We start from the raw sequence: 14,633 nt of genomic DNA, 5'->3' as shown, positions 1-14,633 counted from the left end.
ATACTGTTTTTAATTGGTCAAGCCAATGAAACACTGATTGAGACCATCTAGCTCTTAACATGGGTACATTAGCTGATAAAGAGAGTTCAGTTAAAATATACCCTGAGTCCATCTCAGGCCCAGAATGCATTTTCCAATCCATCCTGATGGGAGCCAGGGCCAAAGGTCGGTTCCACATAAGCAAAGGTGCTGTTAGGGGCCGCCCAGTAGATACCTGGGTGTTGTAGTCAGTTGGTGGCAAACCAATCAGTAGCTTGTAAGGTTATAACTGACACACCTTCAGACATTGGAAGCTATCCTATAGGTCTGGGGAAAAAAAAACACAAAGCAAACCCATTGCCATCAAGTCGATAGGTCTGGAAGGGCTGGGTTATTCATATGTTCCCAGGAAAGGAGAGCACCCTGACTTAGCCCCCCTGCTTGGGAAGTTAACCAGGTGAATCTGTCTCACAGTTGTTGATATGAACCTACAATATGAAGAGCACTGTTTGTGGATTTGGAAGATTCTTTAGCTAGTTCTTCCTGGGTGACTTTGTTTAGCAAAGAAGGGGTTGTGTTAAGACTAAATGTTAAGTTATGGCCTGGGTTTCATTCAGATCTGAAGGGAGGCCTTTTATCAACAGAAAATCCGGTAATCGTGATTTCCTATAGTAAAGACCTATTTCTCCATTGTTCTTGTATCTACAGATCAAGATCAATACAATCAAATTGCTGTAGTGGAGAGACTCACCTGAGAAGACCAGACTGACTTGACAAAGGTAAAAAGATAAATAGGTGCATTTTCAGGCCTGGTTCAGAGTCTTGGGTCAGCTGTCTGGCTCAGCTGTCATCTACTTCTGGCCACAGGGGCATTTAACTGTAACCTTCAATTCTCTGGTGGGTTGGTTAGTCCAGAGGAGTCTTAGTCTTTTTTTAACTGTGACAAGTGGGTCCAAGGTTCTTTTTTCCCCTCTAATTTGGCTGCACATGGGTTGATGAGAAGGACTAAGTATAGTTCCTTCCAACAAGGTTCTAATGAGTCATTGGTGTCTCTTCCAATCTACATATTCTCCAGGGGTGATGTTAGAAAGACTTGAGGAGTCTAGTTTCTGTTTGTCAAAAGCTTCTGTAACCTGTGAAAAATATTCTTTAGAATACTGGATTAAAGACTGGGAATACTTCCGTAATTCAAGTTGAACAATGTTAGGGCTGGTGCAGGCCACATAAGGAAGGACCAAGGGTCTCCCAGTTATTATTTCATAGGGGGTAAGTTTGTGAAATTCAAATGGAGGGGACCTCAGATTTAAAAGAACTAAGGGAATTACCTTAGTCCAGGATTAATTTAAAGTTTCACAAAGCTTTGTTACTTGGGTCTTTATGATTCCATTAGTTCTCTCTACTAGATCAGAAGACTGAGGATGATAGGGACAATGTAGCCTTTGATAAATGGGAAAAACTTGAGACAATTCTTGGATGACTTGACTAGTGAAATGAGTTCCCTAATCACTACAAAGAGTTTCTGGTGATTCCCAGGTGTGTACTTTGTTTTCAGAAAGTTTATTTGCTACAAAAGCTGCAGTAGTGCAATTGAAGGGGAAGGCTTCTACCCAATGAGAAAATCTGCATCATTACTAATATATTTTTATAACCGTTTGAGCATGGAAACTGAATAAAATCTAACTGCCATTCAAACATAGGCCTGGAAGGTAAAGAGTATTGCCCAGGTAGGATTTTAAGGTGTTTTCTGGGATTATAGTGAGGGCAAATAGGGCAATGGGTGACAAGGTGTTTGACAGCCTCGAAAAATTTTCCCCAACAACATTTTTATTTAAAGCCTCGATCATTAGGCCCAGTTCACAATTTAGTGGCGGATTTTGGCAACAGCCTGCCTTTTTCCATGCCCTGATTTCATCTGTTTGGGCTAACTGTTGGTGTTTTAAAGTTTTTCTAAAGTTAACTCATGAAAGTTGGAGTTAGCAATAGACAAAATCTAGGGAGTCCATTTATTTATCACACACACACAAAAAAATTGCCATTGAGTCAATCCCAACTCATCATGACCCTATAGGACAGACTAAAATGTCCTTATAGGGTTTTCAAGGAGCGGCTGATGGATTCAAACTGCTGACCTTTTGGTTAACAACCTGAGTTAATAACCACTGCGCCATTTATCAGAAGTGCAGAAATAACTTGAGAGACATCTTGTTTGGCTACCATATCAGCAAGATTATTTTCTCTAATTTCTTCAGTTTCGGGTACTTTTTTTGGTTGGTGAGCTTGCATTTTTTTCCACAGCAATTTCAGAGAGGAGTAATACAGCGTTTAGAAGGCCCAGTGCTAAAGCTCCTTTTTTTTTGTGGCATTTACGGAAGAGGTTAAAAATCCTCTTTGTTTCCATAACATGCCCAAATCATGTACAATTCCAAAATAATATCTACTATCTCTAAAATTAGTAACGGATTTTGCTGAATTCTATAAACTCTAGTGAGGGCAATTAATTGGGCCGAAGTGGCTTCAAGGAGAGCCTGACTTTCAAGTATTCCAGCAGAAGTCCTAAGAGTGTATCCAGCTTGAGAGTGAGGATTAGTAGGATTAAGTTTTAGATAGGAACCATCCACAAACAAAATCAGGATTAGTTAAAGGAGTCTCTTTCAAGTCTTTTCAAGGGGTTAAAAACTGCTCAATCAAATCTAGACAATCCTCTGTAGGATAGTTGTTCTCATTAGTTGCAGGGAGAAGAGTAGCTGGACTTACACAGACCACGGAATGTAGTCTAATGTTAGATGCAGCCAGGAGGCGAATTTCATAGAAGGTGAGACTGGTGGCAGAAAGATGTTGTGTTAAGGCAGAATTAAGCAAGACAGACACAGCATAGGGCACATTTTTCCCAGCACCACGTCTGCTTTATTTTCCACTAGTTTGGCAGTAGCAGCAACAGCCCTAAGGCAGGGAGGGTATCCCCTGGCTACAGGGTCAACTACAGGCGCAATAATCTATAGGTCTTTGTTGTCCTCATGTTTTTGAGTTAGTACACCTAAAGCGTTTCCAGATATTTCATGTGCAAATAAGGAAAAATTTAGATGACTCATTGCCGTCTAGCCAATTCTGACTCACAGCAACCTTATGGGACAGAGTAGAACTGCCCCATTGGGTTTCCAAGGAGCAGCTGGTGGAATCGAACTGCCGACATTTTGGTTAGCAGCCTGAGCTCTTAACTACTGTGCTACCAGGGTAGGTGTGTTCATTAAAGCCACTTTTAGTAGAACTACAGCTTCTCAAACTTCTGGTGCAATTGTTATTATTATTATTGTGCATTAGGTGAAACTTTACAGAGCAAATTAAATTTCCATTCGATAGTTTGTACGTAAAGTGTTTCCTTACCATGAATCCAACACTGAGGATAATGTTTTGCTTTTTTAAAACTCTCATGACAATCCTGCAGATGAGGTTGTTGTTGTTAGCTGTCATCAAGCCAGCACCCAACTCATGGAGACCCCATACACAATGGAACAAGATGCTGCCTGGTCCTGTGCCATCCCCATGATCTGCTGCAGATTGTACTGTTGTGATACATAGGGTTTCCTTTGGCTGATTTTTGGAATTCAATAGCTAGACTTTCCTCCTGGTTTGTCTTAGACTGGAAGCTCTGCTAAAACTTGTTCATCATCATAGTAACACACAAGGTTCTACCGATAGGTGGTGGCTGCATGTGAGGTGCATTGGTTAGAACTGAACCTGAGTCTCCTACATGGAAGGTGAGAATTATACCACTGAACCACCAATATTATTCCCTTTTTATCATCTGGAAAATTGAAGATAAAGAGGGTAAGAAACTTATGTATGATTAAACAACAACAACAAACCAGTTGCCATTGAGTCAATTCTGATTTCTGGCGACTCCATGTGTGTCAGAGTAGAACTGTGCACTATCAGGCTTTTCAATGGCTGACTTTTGGGAAGTAGATCCCCAGGACTTTCTTCCAAGGCACCTCTAGATAAACTTGACCTCCAACATTTTGTTTATACCACCCCAGGATTCCTATCCAAGATTACATAGTAGGTCAGCAAAAAGGCTGGACACCCAATCCAGGTATATCTGACTCCGAAAGCTGTGTAGTCAATCTCTATCCCATCCTGATTACAAGGGACACCATTTTACTTACTCAGTGATTAACTAGCAATTACATTTTGCTATATCAACTGTGTCCTGTTCTTTGTCTTTCGAATATTTAGAATTTGACTGTGAAGACAGCCTAAGATATGTCCATATGCTTAGTGTTTTGCCTGTGTAAACAGAACATTTTGCAGAGGAATGCAAGAGTTGAGGGTTATGAGAGCAGTCCAGCTATGCAGAGTAGGATGGATGCCACTTAACTTTGACCAATTACTCACATATGTCTTGAGCATGAAAAGTATTTCTTGGTTTCCTACAATTATCCATGGAACAGTGCAAGGTTCTGGGTCACTTCATGGTAGGTGGTTACTTTCCAAACAAAGTCATTTCTGCATGTATATTGGTTTGTATGATTATGAGGGGGTGGGATGGGAATGTGGAAAGGATAAGGGAAAAGGTAGATGGATTAGAAGTTGACCAGTGTTTGTGGCACCACCAAATTGGCTTAAAGAGAATCTTAGCAAACTATTTTATCTGAAGAGGAATCAGTACAAAAGTGCATGGTTTGAGCCAGACATACCTGTATTTGGATTCCAGCCCTGTTATTAACTAACGTATGATCACGCGTAAGTCATTTTATCTCTTTGGTTTCCAGTTTCTTCAGTTGTAAATGGGTATAGTGATATCCACCATATCAGTATTGAGTTTCACCCTAAAATCCCTCCTGATATTTTTTCTTCTTGATTTAAATTATTTTAAAAAATTATTCCACTCATTTTTTTGAAGAGGCAATATCTACTCATGGTAAGCATTCAAAAGTTATAAAAGGGAGCACAGTAATAAATAAGCTCCCTGTATTCCAGTAACCTGGCTCCTCTTCACAGAAGCAAATTCTGGTACAGGATTCTTGGATATCTTTCCAGAAGGAGTTTCGTATTACTCGTTTTATTTCTCCCACAAATGGAGACATCCTACAGAGTCCTGAATTTTTAGCTTTCTTATTTCTTTTCCTTCTTATCTTCTTTTTTATGAGTATATAATATTACATTGTAACATAACTTGATGTGTCAGTCTTCTACCAGTGGGCGTATGAGGGTGTTACCATTCTTGCTATTGTAAACAGTGCTTCAACGAATAATCTTGAAAAGAGTCACAGAATTGCAGGGTCTAGGAGTAAGGGCATTAGACTGGTCTCCACAGGGTTGTCACCAGTTTACATTACCACCTTTGGAGTATTAGTGTGCTTGTTTCCCTATCCCAACAGAATAATCCAATATTTTGATCTTTGCCAATCTGAGATGATAAAGCATGATGCCTTGCTTTTATTATGAGTGAGGTTATGTGACTCTTTTCATATGTTTAAAAGCCATTAGTTTTTCTTGTTATGTATTTGTTTAGCTTGTATTTTTATTGGTTGCTTTCCAAGCAAAGTCATTTCTGCATGTATATTCATTTGTATGATTATGAGGGGGTGGGATGGGAATGTGGAAAGGCTAAGGGAAAAGATAGATGGATTAGAAGTTGACCAGTGTTTGTGGCACCACCAAATTGGGGTAAAGAGAATCTTAGGAAACTATTTTATTCTTTGCCTGTATTTTTATTGGATTATTAGTTTTGTTTTCTAGTCTCTCTTACACAAATAACATTTTACTTGTGATAATAATTACAAGTTTTTAGTTCGTCAATTGTATTTGGTATTTTTCGCCTTGCAGAGTTTGTTTATTTTTGCTGTTGAATCCATCAGTTTTTTCTTTTAGGTTTGCTCATACATAGAAGTTCTCCATCCTGATTGTTTTTAAATTTTATTTTATTTTGATCCATCTAGGGTTCATTTTGTTGTAAGGCATAAAGTAGAGGTTCTATCTGGTTTCCCCAACATCATTTAATAATAATTGATCTTTTCACCACTGATTTGGACTACTGTCTTTTCACATATTAGATTTCCATATGAATTTTGATTTATTTTGGCGGCTTTCACTCTTTCAATTAATCTATCCACTGTTTGGGAAAGGTTATTAGAAACAAAATCTACTCCCAACCCAGAAAACCTCTTCAGAATAATAAAAAAGAAAGAAAAGCTTTATTATTGAATAAGCATTAAACCAGAATGTGATACATCACAGGCAATCCTCTAAAGAGACTGAAAAGACAGAAAGGAATCTTAACCATTATATGGCTAAGGGGATACCAAAACAAAACTCATTGCTGTCGAGTTGAATTCAGACTCATAGTGACCTTTTCGGACAGAGTAGAGCTGTCCCATAGGGTTTCTAAGGCTGTAAATCTTCATGGAAGCAGACTGCCACATCTTTCTCCCAGGGAGCAGCTGGTGGGTTCGAACCGTCAACTATTCAGCTACCAGCCGAATGCTTAATCACTGTGCAACCAGGGCTCCTTAAGGAGGGGACACATCCATTTCACTCAGGTTTTCAAAATCATTGCAAATTTTCTAATCTTTCTGGCCAGAGAGGATGCTGGACAGCTTGAGTTTATGCTAATCTCCTTCCAGGAAAAACAGGAAGGTAGAGGAGGAATACCCAAAGTTACATTTCTAAGAGGTGGCAGCCAGAACCTAGATTTACATACTTTTCAAAGAAACAAAGAAATAATTCACAAATTGTCTAAAGGGAATCCTAAAGGAAACAGCTCCTTCCCCTATTCTTACCTGGGAAATTTAAATCATTTTATTTCAGTTTGTATTTGTCCTTATATCACCCAGTGATAAGTCAATTACACAATGTTTTAATCAATATAACTCTATAATAGGTTTTATGGTAGGGCCAGAGATATTTTGTGCAATGATGTAAGTTGTATATAGCTTAAATCCAAGACTGTTTTTAAAATCAACTCTCAGGGGGGTGAGTAATGTTCCTCCCCCACTACCAGCCTGCACAACTGATAAACCAGTACTCTCTCATCATTGAATTTTTCTGAATGTTCCTGCCCATTATTGCTAATTTACTCATTTATTTATTTTTAAGAAATTTAGAATCAGCTTACATAGTTTCAAAACTCCTGCTGCTGGCTCGTTTTTAACTCAAGCTCGTTGTTATGTGCCGTGGAGTCAATTCGGACTCATAGTGACCCTATAGGACAGAGTAGAGTTTCCAAGGAGTGCCTGGTAGATTCGAACTGCTGACCTTTTGGTTCGCAGCCATAGCACTTAATCGCTACTCCACCAGGGTTTCCATTCTGACTCACAATGACTCTATATAATAGAATAGAACTGTCCCATGGGGTTTCCTAGGCTGTAATCTTTACAGTAGCAGATTGCCAAGTTTTTTCTCTCGTGGAGTGGCTGGTGGGTTTTAAACTCTGACCTTTAGGTTAGCAACAAAGCACTCAGCCATTGTGACACCAGCAATCTTTTTGTTTTTTAATTGGGATATGTTAAATTCACAAGTTAATTTAGGGAGAATTGACACCTACGTCCCATCACATCAAAAAATAAAAAATTCTATGTGAATTGTATATGTAAGTGTAAAAACTAAACAACAAAGATTTGAGATGACGTTGTTTAGGACATCTCCATGACTTTAAGGTAGAGAACTGCAGGTTCCAGGAGTATAAACATTAGACTGGTCTCTAAAGAGTTGTCACCAACTTACATTCCCACTTTGGAGTATTAGAGTATATGTTTGTAGAGAAATTTTCTTAAATAAGTTGCAAAAGTTCTAATCAAAAGGACAATTGGCTTGAAAATTTTGTGTTTAGAGTATGTAATAAACTCTAACCAATCAATAACAGAAAGATAGATAACCTCAATGGTAAAATGGACTAGAGGCTTGAACAGGCATTTCACAAAAGAGGATATCTGAATATTCAACCTCATCAATATTCAGCGAATGCCAGTTTAAGCTTATTGACAGACCCCTTCACACACACCAGACCTAAAAAGACTAGCAAACCCAAGTGTTGGTGGTGGGAGCATAAATCTGTACAACCACTTTGGGAAACTGTTTAAACAGTGTTGTGTGCCTTCAAGTTGATTCCGACTCATTGCGACCCTATAGGACAGAGTAGAACTGCCCCATGAGGTTTTCTAGGCTGTGATCTTTACAAGGAAACCCTGGTGGCCTAGTGGTTAAGTACTACAGCTACTAATCAAGGTGTTGGCAGTGCAAATCCACCAGGTGCTCCTTGGAAACTTTATGGGGCAGTTCTACTCTGTCCTATCGGGTCGCTATGAGTCAGAATCAACTCGATGGCAGTTTTTATCTTTACAAAAGTAGGCTGCTATATCTTTCTTCAGTGGAGCAGCAGGTGGGTTCAAACTGCTAACCTTTCGTTTAGCAGCAGAGTGCTTAACCACCGTGCCATCAGTGCTCCTTTTTTAAACCAAAACTAAAAACCCGTTGTCACTGAGTCCATTCCGACTCATAGACTCATAGCGACTCCATAGGACAGAGTAGAACTGCTCCATAGAGTTTCCAAGGAGTGCCTGGTGGATTTGAACTGCTGACCTTTTGGTTAGCAGCCATAGCACTTAACCACTATGCCTCCAGGGTTTCCCTTTTTGAAACAGCGCCTATTAAAATGGAATTTATATCATATGATTTAGCTATTCAATGGAGATGCGTATACGTATTCACCATAACTCATTCACAAATGTGTTCACAGCAACATTACTTGAAATAAACCCAAACTGTAAAGAACTTAATTATCTTTCAATCACAGAATAGATAAATATACTAATAGCTTTTGGAAACCCTGGTGGTATAGTGGTTAAGGGCTATGGCCTCTAACCAGAGGGCCGGCAGTTCAAATCCGTCAGGCACTCCTTGGAAACTCTGTGGGGCCATTCTACCCTGTCCTGTAGGGTCGCTATGAGTCGGAATCGACTCGACCGCACTGGGTTTGGGTTGGTTTGATGGTACTTTCATATAGCAAAATACTACATATCACTAAGTATTAACGACTGCAGCCACACACGACGACATGGGTGGATTTCATAAACACAATGTTAAATGAAAGAAGCTAGATGCAAAAGAATACATACTGTATTATTTGATTTACACAAAGTTAACAGTGCTAATCCATGATAATAGTAGTCGGGTTATAAGGGAATAGTTAGTGATGGGTGGGTAAAAAGGGACTTCACTTTATGACAATTTATTGAGCTAGCGCTTATGATTTGTGCTCTTTTTAAAATGTTCATTCAAACACGCTAACATATAAGCTTTTACTTTTAATCTGCTTATTATTTAATTATTATCAAGTTTAAAAGTAAAATTTATTTTACATATCCTACAATAATTTTAAAAAATCCGTTGGTCTCCTATCTCATCTCTCTTTACCATTTCTCATAATTTCAAGCTCTTCAGTTGTTTTAATACTCCATTACAAGTAACATATTGTTAGTTATCAATTGGTTTCAATTATAGATATTATCTTCAGACTTCCTGTTATCGAAAAGAAGAATTCAGCTTCCCTACACAATCCCTCCATATTCCTTCCCCCAGCTTCCCAACATGTTGTTGTCATTAGGTGCTATCGAGTCGCTTCCGAAACACTGTCTGGTCCTGCACCATCCTCACAATTTTTATTGTGCTTGAGCCCGTTGTTGTAGCCACTGTGTCAATCCATCTCATGGAAGATCTTCCTCTTTTTTACTGACCCTCTACTTTACCAAGCATGATGTCCTTCTCCAGGGACTGATCCCTCCTACTAACGTGTCCAAAGTAATTTAATATTTAAAAATTATGATGATAATTATATAAATATTACTCATAGCTGACCCAAGCATTACATTTTATTTTTCATACAACTTTTATTTTCCTGGATGTCATAATTTTTCTAAGGCTATCTAAATTATATCTAAACTTTTTTTTCAGTTTGCTCTAACGGTTCTTACCACTGAAATCTATTATAATTCAATATATACATTTTATATAATTTCTCTCACTTGTTTTTCACATTGGCTAAACTCTGAATCATTCAACAGTGAAGCCTCCCCATATGTCTATACTGGTATACAACTCAATCCATTACTGTTCTCCATAAACCTGTCCTCTTCCATATTTTGATTTGCAGCATTATCTAATGGAGACATCTATCTCAACTTCATCTGCCACATGGACGCTTTCACCAAGGTCTGTCTGTTTCTCCACGCTGGGTTCTCTTGGATCTGTTCTGGCTGCTCATTCTCCTTTTATTCTCATTACGCTGTCCTAGTCCTCAGCATCTCTTGCCTGGGCTGCTACAGTGGCCTTCTGCCAAGTTTCCCTGGTTCCAGCCTACCCACACTCTGATCCCATTTACAGACTTATATTTTAAGTTACAGATCTGATCATATCATGTTCCTGCTAAAGCCATCTCAGTTGTATATTATAAAAACATTTATAATGTTATGCTATGAAAACAATGAGATAACATGAAAAATTCTTATATACAATGTTAAAAATGTTGAAAACAGAACTTTATAAAAGCTTTAATTAAAATTTTGTCAAAGTTAGCATATACATGGGAAGGACATATATCAAAATATAAATTTTGTGTATGTGGGACATGGAGGGGTTTGTGGGCTCCCTCCCTCTCGACACACGCACAGATGTACACGCACACACACAGGTAAAAATGTGAAATTTTCGTTGACTACCATGAGAACTCCCTGTGGAAATACATGTGAAATTCTACCCCAGGAAGTCTCAGGAAGCTTCATAGATACCAAGAAGATGAACCCTCAAGGATGGCGTGCAGTTTCATGAGGCCAACAATGCAGGAAGTACACTCTGGGAAAAAGAAACAGCACTTGTAAAAGCTCAGAAACGAGAGAGAATGCTGGGTTCAGGGAACTGCATAGGACTCAGTTTGGATAGACGGCTGGATGTATACAGGAGGGAAGAAGTAGCAGATGAAGCTGGAGAAGCCAGATGACTACAAACCCCTAAGGTAATGTGAAGAGTTTGCATTTATCTTGCAAATGATCACGGAGAGCCACTGAAGAATTTAGTAGTGTCAGAAGGTGATCAGATTTAGAATCTAGAGAGGTCACTCTAGCAGAGTAGACTGCGGTAGTCAAGATTAGATACAGGGAGTTCAGCAGTTCAGTAGTTCTCAAATTTTTGTACTTGCTATCTATCCACGGTAAAAAATAATTTTAACATTGCAACTCAGTCAATACATACCTATGAATGTGTAAATAAATTAAAAACTTTAATAATAGTTGTTGTTAGCTGCTGTTGAATCTGTTCCCACTCATAGGGACCTTAAGTACAACAGAACAAAACACTGCCTGGTCCTGCACCATTCTCACAGTCATAATAGTGCTTATCTTTACATCACGCACACACCCTGATATTTTCTGCTTTATTCTATTCTATTTATTTCATCTTTTTTGAAAATGCTGGTCATAATCCACTGCAATGATCTCATAACCACTACTAGATCTCATTCAACATTTTGATAAACGGGAGATTGAGAGGCGTTACAATAACCCATGGAAAATGGTGAATATGTACTAAAAACTAAATATGTCCTAAAAATCATATGGAAGAATGTAGAGGGAGGATTGACAGAGTCAAGTGATATTGAAGAAGTCATGTCAATAGAAGTTTGTAAGGAATTAGATATGAGAAACAAAGAAAAGAGTACTCAGGAATATGCTCCAGATTTTTGTCCGGGAAGCTAGGTAGATGGTAGTGCTATAAGCAGAAGTAAGAAATACAACTGGAGAAACATGTGTGGTAAGGCGGTTGTTGTTGTTAACTGCTCTCAAGTCAGCCAGAGGCTTGTGGGGATTCCATTCACAATGGAACAAAACACTGCCCGACCCCACTGTGACCCATAGGGTTCTCACTGGTTGATTTTCGGAAGTAGGTCACCAAGCCTTTCTGCCTAGACTGTCTTCGTCTGGAAGCTCTACTGAGAGCTGTTCAGCATCACAGCAACACGAAGGGCTCCATTGACAGACATTCGTGCACGAGATTCTTTGGCCAGGAATCCGACTGGTCTCCTGCGTGAAAGGTGAGAGTTTTACCACTGAACCACCACTGCCCCCCATGGTAAGGCAAAAAAAAAAAAAGGCAAAAGGGGTAAATAATTAGCCCATTTTTGGCCATTTTGAGTCTGAGTTGTGTATACGACATCTAGATGATATTACCTAATGGGTAGTTGGATATAAGAAAATGGATCTAGGCTAGGACAATTAACGTAGATTACAGATTCAGAAGCAAAAATTTAAAAATGGTAGGATGGCACTAGGGTTACTGGGTAGGATCAAATGTAGAATTAGAAGAAAATAAGTGCAAGGACAGAATTCTGGGAAATATTGCCATTTAGGTGACTGATGACACAGTAGGCACCCATGAAAAGTAAGAACCAAAACCAAAACAAAACCCCTTGCCATCGAGTCGATTTCGACTCATAGTGACGCTATAGGACAGAGTAGAACTGCCCCATAGGGTTTCCAAGAAGCAGCTGGTGGATTCGAACTGCTGACCTTTTGGTCAGCAGCCAAGCTCTTAACCATTGCACCACCAGGGTTCCGAAAATAAGGGCACAAAAAAAAAAAAAAGGAGGAAAACTGGGAGGCAGATGTGCATGGATGCTCACGGAGAGGAGTTTTGAGGAGGGACTGAACAACAATATCAAATGGAAAAGGATAATTGATGTCTTGAACAACACTTACAAGAGGCTGATAAGGAATGGAAACCAAATTACAGTAGCTTGAGGTAGGTCACCCTTTATATTTGCAGAAGCTGGAGCAAGTCTACTAAAGGAGGCTCACCAACTGTATGTCTAACATCTAAAAGCTATGCACCAATCTGCCAAGCTATTAAATAAAATACCTTCTACCCTCCTAACTTGATAAATATAATATTTGTTGTTGTGTTGCTAGGTGCCGTCAAGTTGGTTCTGACTCATAGCGACCCTATGCACTACAGAATGAAACACTGCCCAGTCCTGTGCCATCCTTACAATCATTGTTATGCTTCAGCCCATTGTTGCAGCCACTGTGTCAATCCACCTCGCTGGTCACCAGTGTTCAATGCGTCGAATCTATTCTTCAGACGGTGTCTAAATTCAGGTGGGATATACTCAAGGTCATATTTTGTTTCTCGTGGGCTTGCTCTGATTTTCTTCAGTTTCAGCTTGAGCTTGCATATGAGCAAATGATGGCCTGTTCCACAGTCGGCCCCTGGCATTGTTCTGACTGATGACCCTGTACTTTGCCAAGCATGATGTTCTTCTCCAGAGACTGATCCCTCCTGACAACATGTCCAAAGTATGTAAGACACAGTCTCGCCATCCTTGCTTCTAAGGAGCATCCTGGTTGTGCTTCTTCCAAGACAGATTTATTAGTTCTTCTGGCAGTCCGTGGCATATTCAATATTCTTCACCAAAACCACAATTCAAAGGCATCAATTATTCTTTGGTCTTCCTTATTCATTGTCCAGCTTTCACATGCATATGATGCAACTGAAAATACCATGGCTTGGGTCAGGTGCACCTTAGTCTTCAAGACGACATCTTTGCTCTTCAACACTTTAAAGAGATCCTTTGCAGCAGATTTACCCAATGCAATGCGTCTTTTGATTTCTTGACTGCTGCTTCCATGGGCATTGATTGTGGATCCAAGTAAAATGAAATCCTTGACAACTTCAATCTTTTCTCCATTTATCATGATGTTGCTCATTGGTCCAGTTGTGAGGATTTTTGTTTTCTTTATGTTGAGGTGCAATCCATACTGAAGGCTGTGGTCTTTGATCTTCATCAGTAAGTGCTTCAAGTCCTCTTCACTTTCAGCAAGCAAGGTTGTGTCATCTGCATAACCCAGGTTGTTAAGGAGTCTTCCTCCAACCCTGATGCCCTGCTCTTCTTCATATAGTCCAGCTTCTCGGATTATTTGCTCAGCATACATATTGAATAGGTATGGTGAAAGAATACAACCCTGGTGCACACCTTTCCTGACTTTAAGCCAATCAGTATCCTCTTGTTCTGTCCGAACAACTGCCTCTTGATCTATGTAAAGGTTCCTCATGAGCACAATTAAGTGTTCTGGAGTTCCCATTCTTCGAAATGTTACCCATAATCTGTTATGATCCACACAGTCAAATGCCTTTGCATAGTCAATAAAACACAGGTAAACATCCTTCTGGTATTCTCTGCTTTCAGCCAGGATCCATCTGACATCAGCAATGATATCCCTGGTTCCACGTCCTCTTCTGAAACTGGCCTGAATTTCTGGCAGTTCCCTGTCAATATACTGCTGTAGCCATTTTTGAATGATCTTCAGCAAAATTTTGTTTGCATGAGATATTAATGATATTGTTCTATAATTTCCACATTCGGTTGGATCGCCTTTCTTGAGAATAGGCATAAATATGGATCTCTTCCAGTCAGTTGGCCAGGAAGCTGTTTTCCACATTTCTTGGCACAGATGAGTGAGCACCTCCAGTGTTGCATCCGTTTGTTGAAACATCTCAATTGATATTCCATCAATTCCTGGAGCCTTGTTTTTCGCCAATGCCTTCAGAGCAGCTTGGACTTCTTCCTTCAGTACCACCGGTTCCTGGTCATATGCCACCTCTTGAAATGT

This window comes from Loxodonta africana, chromosome 23, assembly GCF_030014295.1.
Source record: "Loxodonta africana isolate mLoxAfr1 chromosome 23, mLoxAfr1.hap2, whole genome shotgun sequence".
NCBI lineage: Eukaryota > Metazoa > Chordata > Mammalia > Proboscidea > Elephantidae > Loxodonta > Loxodonta africana.
Note: the sequence above shows the minus strand (reverse complement) of the source record.